Source organism: Natrix helvetica (genome assembly GCF_964273705.1).
Source record: "Natrix helvetica genome assembly, chromosome: 2".
NCBI classification, from domain to species: Eukaryota; Metazoa; Chordata; class Lepidosauria; order Squamata; family Natricidae; genus Natrix; species Natrix helvetica.
The window spans coordinates 145,841,642-145,850,697 of record NC_138552.1 but is presented as its reverse complement, the minus strand read 5'-3'; positions in this window follow the sequence as shown (position 1 = coordinate 145,850,697).

Here is a 9,056-nt window from a genome sequence, read left to right as displayed (position 1 = left end):
TGAAAATCTGGGTGCGTCTTATACATTGAATACAGCATTTTTTGCCTCTCAAAATCCCACCCCCTTCACCAAAATGGCCGTGCATAGCTTTTAGGAGGCTTTCAGAGTGCTCCCGGGGGCTGGGGAGGACAGAAATGAGTGAAAAGTGGACCTTTTTTCTCAATTCTGCCCCCCCCAGCCCCCAGGAGCACTCTATAAGCCTCCTAAAGGCTATCCATACCCTTTTTTGACAAAAAAACAGGCCCATTTTCATGAAAAAAGGGCCGCTTTTGGGAGGTTTGCAGAGTGCAAAAGCTTTTTTTAAATATTTGCCTCTTCAAAACCTTGGTGCATCTTATACTTCGGTGCGTCTAATACTTTGAAAAACATGGTACGTGGGGAGCAGGTATTGGAAGGGCATGGGCCAAAGCCAGCCAGAGTTGGGACTATGATCTGATTGGACTATGTGATGGACATGTGACCTAGAGGACAAGAACTTTGGGCTTTGATTTGAGTGGGGAAAACCTTGGGTCCTTCAGAGTCGGGTTTTCGCCAGCTGTGCCAATATGATATCCCAAATAAAATTATGCTTTAAGGAAACACTAGGCCTCAGAGTTTTGATTGCTTTGGGGTTATTACTTGGAACCCCGACAAGCAATAGCATCTGTGATCCCTAGCTGAAATGGTTGGGGGAGGACATGGATATCAGCTGAAGGGTCCTTCTCATGAAGCCGAAGCATAAGGGAGCTTCTTTCTTCAGTAGCCAGCCACAAGATGAAGAATTCTCCCTTCCCATGTTTCCATGGTGACTGCCTTCAGCTGACTAAAGGGGCTGATTTTTTATTAAGACTTATTCAGAGGAATCGTGCAAATGTACAGCTCCCCAAAGAACAGCTCTTGATTCATGACTCCATGCTTGAATATGGGACTTTCAAGGGACAATGCCTTGGCACCCAGACGTCTATGATGCTAATCAAGTGAATTATTGAAAACTACAATAGCGAAGGAATGAAAACGACTCCTGATTTTCACAATCCTTTCCTGACTCCTGCTTCTGCTGACATTTGGTCATACTTCAGATCTAGGGGGTATTGATGCAATTTTCAAATCATTATTCCAATGTTCCCTGTCCTGCTTATATTGGATGCTAACTTCATCCTCTCATTTGTGACTGTCTGTGACTGTCCCTAACCCTAACCCTTTGTTGTTGTTGTTGTTGTTAGTTGCGGAGTTGTGTCCAACCCATTGTGATCCCATTGACACCGTTCCTCCAGGCCTGTGCCTTTTGGTACTGTCTATGGGGTTTTCATGGCAAAGATACTGGAGTGGGCTGCCATTTCCTTCTCCAATGGATCATGTTTGGGTCAGAGCTCTTGTCTGGCCACCTGTCCTTCTTGAGTGGCCCTGCATGGCATAGTTCATAGCTTCATTGAGCTACACAAGCCCCTTCGCCACAACAAGACAGTAATCCATGAAGGGGCTTTACCTTCACCTAACCCTAACCCCCACAAAAATATCATATTCCAAACATTTCTTTGATCTTCAAAAATGCTGCTCACATTTTCAAAGGAAATAGTATTCTGTTGCCATGTACAATGTTGTTGTGGCCCTGATGGAGAAGGATTGTTTAGAAAAACAGTATTGCTTTGAAGAAGGCTTCATTAAAGACTCATCCTTAAAGGTCATGCAAATTTTTGTTGGCTTCACTGCTATAGAAATTAGCTTTCACATTAGCACATACACATCTGTCTTCTTTAAGGTTTCTGTTTAGGACAGGGAGGGAAGTAAAAAGATCAGCAGCATTTTCCAAACTTTGCTTTAAAACTATTATTGCAATTGCAGGTGAGCAAATATTTTCCCTGCCTTGCTCTTAGCAGTAAAGTTTTAGGATGTCCTGCTATTGCCTGGTATTTCTCATAGATCATTTGTAGCAGCTGTAATATTTGTTGTTGTGTTGTAAGTCATCTGAGGCATTTTTAGATAAAATATTATATATTATTTTCCTCTTTGAGTCCATGTTGATTCTGGATGAGTCTCGGGGTTTTCTTGATAAGGTTTCAGAAATGTACCCTTCCTAGGACTGAGGGAAAGTGACTGGCCCAAGGTCAGAATACAGAATAATAGACTTGGAAGGGACCTTGTAAGTCATCTGGTCCAACCCCCTGCTCAAGCAGGAGACCCTGTACCTGTGATGGCAAACCTATGGCACGTGTGCCACAGGTGGCACATGGAGCCATATTGGTAAGCACAGGAGCTCAGCATGCGCACACCGGCCTGTTGATTTTCAGGCCTTCTGAGCCCACGAGAAGTCAGGAAACAGGCTGTTTTTGGCCTCCAATGGGTCTCTGGGGGTGGGTGGGGCTCCTAGAAAGTGCTCTGGGCTGGCTCTGGTACGCCCGTACCGGGGCGTACGGCCTGCAACCCACCACTGCTACCACCCCAAAACAGTTTTCTCAATAGCAGCCTTTGAAATTTGATCTGAGAACAACCCTCAAGAGAAATGGTTTGTTAAGCCAGATCTTGTCTACTTAAGCCAATGGGTATTGTTTTTTTTTAATTGGTTCAATGATTACCCATAAAGACATTTAGGATGAAAATATGTGTTAGCCTGTCTTTGCATGGGCATGTACCCAAACATGGAGACACATTAGATACGTGCTCATTACATGGGCACAAATATTATTCAAAACATTTCCAAACACAAAGAAAAGGGAAGGACAATAAAAAGAAAAAAGAAGGAGGTTTTTTTGTTCTCCAGTCAATTACAGTAAAACCCATCAAATAATACAAACACTCTCAAACTCAAGGTCATAAATAAAAGTTGAAGTTGACACCTCTCCTCATGTTTCTTACTATAAAGCATAAAGGCATAAATAAAAGCTCATAGCCCCCAAAAAGTGAACACTTCACATTTATTAGAAGAGCAAGCCAGAAGGAAGCCATTTTCCTTTCCTATACGTAAATGCAGCATTTGTTCTGTATCTTCTTTATGCTGTTTGGAGTTAGTACATTACTTAAGACTTCAGCTCTTGACTGAAATGTGAAGTATCTACTCAAAGGTATTGAATTAGTTAATTTATTCATGATTCTTCAAGGATGGTAAAAGACAAGAGAACGCTATGTGAGTCCTGAGTAAGATCTGAGCCTACTGTGACCAAATTGGAGTTCAAAAACACCTGTATTAATTTAATTAATTTAATTTAATCAATTTATCTCCATTTACTTCTATCTGAAAGTGCTTGAATAGGTTATTCATGGCTGTAGGCACAGGAAAAAAAAACAACTTTCTGCTATCAAAGATGAAGAACAAGCTAAAAGCCATATTCAAAAACCCAACTGCACTAGTTGTTGAAAATTCTCCATCACAACCAATGGGAGAACATTACCCATTCCATCTGCAAAAAAAGTGGCTAGCTTAAGCTTTGCGTGATTCACATTGCTCTTCCTTCCCACTCTTTTCATCCAAGATAACTGACTAACATTTTCTGAGTATTATACTGCTTCACCCAGGGGTGAAATCCTACCGGTTTGGACCAGTTCAGGACAACCAGTAGGGGACATTGGGCCTGGTTTGTAAACCAGTAGGGACAGCTGGCTGGCCATGCCCCCGAATCGGTCCCCTGGTCACTGCTTGCTTGCTTGCTCCACTCCGCCCAGTGTCTGCTTTCCACCATCCCAGCCTGTCTCCCCTATTCCCTTCCCTGAGGCCCGCAGCCCTGCCATGCTTGCCTGCCTTCCACACAGCCTTCTTGATGTCCCCATGGCCACCTTGCGAAGGCAGACAAGCCAAAAACTGTGTGGAAGGCAGGAAACATGTCGCAGCTGGCTGGCCACAGGGAAAGGAGCTAGCAGCCTACTCCCTTCCCCTGCCATGCTTGCCTGCCTTCCAGCCTTCTTGGCGCCAGCCTTCCTGGCGGTCCCCCATGCCTGCTTTCCTTCTGAGGTTGGCATCCAGCCCGGCCTGGCCAGTGGGTGGACGGGCGGCCCTTGGTGGAGATGTAGCCACTGCTCTGGGGCTGAGAAGGGCAGCAACAGTGGTGCTGGTGCTCCAGGAAGGGCAAGTGCCAGGCGGATGTCCAGGGGCTGTTGCATATGCACACTTCCTACCCCCCTGGAGCACTTTCTTTCTTCTCCCACCAGTGAAAGAAAGAAAGAACATTCCACCATCCATTGGTGCCGCCGCAGTTGATCTGGCTGGGGCAATGGATTTCCAAAGGGCAGGGTGTACTCTGCCGCTGCTGCTGTTGCCTGGGGCGGCCACACCTGAGAACTCCCCAGGACGGCACAGTTCCGGGATGGCAGAGAGCCCAGGCAAGGTCTGCTGCTGCTGCCACTGACGAGCACATCCACACAAGAGAATTCACCAGTGCTGTGAAGTTCCAGGATGGCTGAGAGCCCAGGCAACTTCTGCCACCACTGCCACCACCGTTGCTGCTGCCAGGCGCATCCACGCAGGAGAACTCCCCAGGAAGGGCTCTGTCTATATGTGCCCAGACCAGGTGTGTGTGTGTGTGTGTGTGTATGTGTGTGTGTGAGAGAGAGGGGGGAGGGAGGGAGAGAAAGAGAGAGAAAGAGAGAAAGAAAGAAAAAGAAGGAAAGAGAAAGAGAGAAAGGAAGAAAGAAAGAGAAAGAAAAAGAGACAAAGAGACAAAGAAAGAGACAAAGAGAAAAAGAGAAAGAACCGCAGCTCTTAGATGGTTAATAATGCGCTTAGGAACACATATGTTCTACATGAAATAGGAACTAGACTTGGCTGTATGTAACAGAGATAAAACTGCAGGTCTTATAAGAGCCAGAAATTGTAATAGCCTGTTTGGTGTAGTAGTTAAGGCACCAGACTAGAAACCAAAAGACCATGAGTTCTAGTCCTGCCCTAAGCACAAAGCCAGCTGGATGACCTTAAGCCAATCCCCCTCTCTCAGCCCTAAAAAGCAGACAAGGGGAAATCACTTCTGAAAATCTTGCCAAGAAGACTTCAGCGACTTGTCCAAGCAGTTGCCAAGAGTCAAGACTGATTTGAAGATTTAAAAAAACTAACAACCAAAGCTATGGACTTTAGCAACCTATAGCTGAGTTCATACACAACATTAACCTTATTATGCTTTAAAATGCCTTCAGCTCTCTCCCTTCCCATCTTGCTGATTCAAATTTTCAGGAAATAATCTGCACAGCTTGTCTCTTTACTCCCTATCTCTTTGGGCCTCCTTTTTCAGGTTACCTCTTTCTCCCCCTCTCCTTCTCCCTCCCCCTGTCCTTAACTTAACTTAACTTTAACTTTATTCAATTTCTAGACCGCCCCTCTCTCAGAAGAGACTCGGGGTGGTGTACAGTCATATTAAAACAATAGAACAATAAATATACATAGTATAAATATAAAATAAATATAGGGCTGGAGGAGGTAGCAATAGTTCACTGTACAAATTTAGTTTAAGTTAGATTAAAATTTTAAAAATTTAAAATACATTAACCCTAAAAACTATCCCAGATAAAAATATCCACCAGGAGGTAAGAATGGAACTATAGATGGGCCAGGCCGGCTAATCGGAACAGGTGAGTCTTAAGTTTTTGTCGGAAGGAGCGGAAGTCGGTAGTAGTTCTAATATCGGGGGGGAGGTCATTCCAGAGGGTTGGGCCCATCACAGAGAAGGCTCTACTCCTAGGCGCCGCCCGTTGGCATTGCTTAGTGGACGGCACCCGGAGGAGTCCCTCCCTGTGAGAGCGAATTGGTCGCAGGGATGTATGCAGTAGGATGCGATCCCGCAGGTAACTAGGTCCTGTGCCATGGAGCGCTTTGAAGATGGTAATCAGCACCTTGAAACGCACCCGAAAAACCACAGGCAGCCAGTGCAGCTCGCGCAGGAGAGGTGTTATGTGGGAGTACCTAGTACTCCCCATGATAGCCCGCGCGGCCGCATTCTGAACTAGCTGTAGTCTTCGAGTGCATCTCAAGGGGAGCCCCATGTAGAGAGCATTGCAGTAGTCCAGGCGAGACGTCACCAGCGCATGAGTGACTGTGCGTAAGGCGTCCCGGTCCAATAGGGGGCGCAATTGGCGCACCAGGCAAACCTGGTGGAACGCCCCCCTTGCCACGGCTGCCACATGGTCATCCATCGACAGCCGGGCATCTAGGAGGACGCCCAAATTGCGCGCCTGTTCCACAGGGGGCAGTTGCTCGCCCCCTATGGCCAGTGATGGAATCAACTGGTTGAACCGAGGCGCCGGTAACCACAGCCACTCTGTCTTGGAGGGGTTAAGCTTGAGTCTGTTGTCCCCCATCCAGACCCGGACGGCTTCCAAACACCGGGACATCATTTCGACAGCCTCGTTGGGGTGGTTTGGGGTGGAAATGTACAGCTGAGTGTCATCAGCGTACAGATGGTATCCAACCCCAAAACCACGGATGATCTCACCCAGTGGCTTCACATATGTGTTGAACAGAAGGGGCGAGAGGACCGACCCCTGCAGCACCCCACAGGTGAGCGACCTCAGGGTCGACCTCTGCTCCCCTGCCAACACACATTGCGTCCGATCGGAGAGGTAGGAGCCGAACCACCGCAAAACGGTGCCCCTAACTCCCATCCCCTCCAGCCGGCGCAATAGGATACCATGGTCGATGGTATCAAAAGCCGCTGATAGATCTAATAGGACCAGGAGAGAGGAACAACCCCTATCTCTGGCCCTCCAGAGATCATCAACCAACGCGACCAAGGCCGTCTCCGTGCTGTGACCGGGTCGGAAACCGGACTGGCGCGGGTCTAGATAGTTGGTTTCTTCCAGGTGTCGCGGGAACTGCTGTGCCACCACATTCTCTACAACCTTCGCTAGAAAGGGAAGGTTGGAGACAGGACGATAATTAGCTAGTTCCGTCGGGTCCAGGGAAGGCCTCTTGAGTAAGGGCCTCACCACCGCCTCTTTCAAGGCGGCCGGTAAGGACCCCTCACCCAATGAAGCGTTCACTAGGCCCAGGAGCCAGCCTCGTGTCACTTCCCAGGATGCCAGTACCAGCCAGGAGGGGCTTCCTTCCTTCCAAACTTTATTGCCTTCTCTTTGTTCTGTTTTCTTTCTTTGTTACACTCTTTTCTTAAACTCATGAAATTCCACATTAATAGGGTTTGGAGAGGGGGGTGGTTCCCCAGTGATGAAATATTTTTACCTCCTGCATACAATTCTCTAAAGATTGGTAAGGCCACAAAGTGGTTAATTATGACTTAAACCTAACGAAGAGCTTTTCCCGCAATTAGAATCTGCCCTCCTGAAATATAAGCCGGAAGAAAGATTCAAATCTCCATATAAATTTCTTTGCCATCTGTTGCAAGTGAATGAGACGTGAACAGAAGTAAGCTGAGCCAACCAGCAATGCAATTCCTGCTGGCTATGCAAGGAACATTAAAAGCTTCTGAAATGCAGTAATATTTCTTCTTCAATAGGCTTCTGAATTAATCCCTTTGGGCCATCAAGTAGTAGCAATAAGCTTATCTCAAACCAAGTTATTTTCCGAATGTGCGTTACTAGTGGGCAGAAAGAGACTGTGTGCATAACAGACATAGACACACCCACATCTGCAACTCTGGTATCAGCCTTTCTTCCTCTTCTTCTTTAATTATTATATAGGTAAATAATTCCCCTTGCACATATGTGCTAGTCGTTCCCGATCTAGGGGGCAGTGCTCATCTCTGTTTCAAAGCCGAAGAGCCAGCGCTGTCCGAGGACGTCTCCATGGTCTTGTGGCCAGCATGACTAAATGCCAAAGGCGCACGGAACACTGTTACCTTCCCATCAAAGATGGTTCTTATTTTTCCACTTGCATTTTTACATGCTTTCGAACTGCTAGGTTGGCAGAAGCTGGGACAAGTAACGGGAGCTCACTCCGTTACGTGGCGCTAGGGATTCACCAAACTGCCAATCTTTCTTATCATTCAGCGTCTTACCACTGAGCCTTGTAAATTATGATATAAAAATGCCTTAGGTTTTAGAGTTATTACTTATAAAACTTTTCTTTTGGAAGGGTGTATCTGACTCTTAGGGCTGTAACTGCAGGTAAACGTGTCCTGAGGGATGGCCCAGAAAAAGAGGTTTTAGACCTGTGCTTTCTACCTGCAGCCCATGTCACGTGACTGAGATTTACTGTATTGTACAATATAGAATGAAGTTAGGAAGAATTATTATATTATTATATTCCAAAGCAAAGCTGATCATTCAATGCTGACATTCTTTTTACCTGATCTAGACCCAGGGTGGGTAGAATATGTCTTCCAGATGAGGCAACCAATTTAATTCCTTCTTTCCAAAAATTGAAATTACTGCTATCTTTGTCAGGGTCCAAAGTATTCAGGAATATCCTAATGGCTGGAAGCCATGTCTGAAGCACACTCAGGTTTAAAATCAAGGAAATGTGTGGGGAAAGAAGGGAGGGAGGGAAGGAAGGAAGGAAGGAATAGCAATAGCAATAGCACTTAGACTTATATGCCACTTCACAGTGCTTTACAGGCCTTTCTAAGTGGTTTACAGAGTCAGCATTTTGCCCCCAACAACCTGGATCTCATTTTACTGACCTCAGAAGGATGGAAGGCTGAGTCAACCTTGAGCCTGGTGAGATTGGAATGCCGAACTGCTGGCAGCCAGCAGTCAGTAGAACTAGCCTGCAATACTGCATTCTAATCACTGCGCCACCATGGCTCAGGGGGAAGGAAGGAAGGAAGGAAGGAAGGAAGGAAGGAAGGAAGGAAGGAAGGAAGGAAAGGAGAGATGCCTTTAATGCATATATAAATAAAACATTATTATCCAAACATTTCCATGAAGGATTTTTAACTTTTAAAATTTCATTGAAATCATGCATTGATTAATTGGTTATATGCCATCAAGTCATCTTCAATTCCCAGTGAGGATATAGATAGATTTTATCCATGACGCTCTATCTCTAACCTGGCTTTCAGGTCTGGATTGCCTGAGTGTGACTACTGCATTCCTTGACCAATGCTGTCATCGCCTCTTCCTAAACAGGGTGATGGCCTCTCATCTGGAATTTTGAGGGGCAAAAAAGGAAGTGCCTTTTTAGAAAGATAAACTTTACCTAAAAA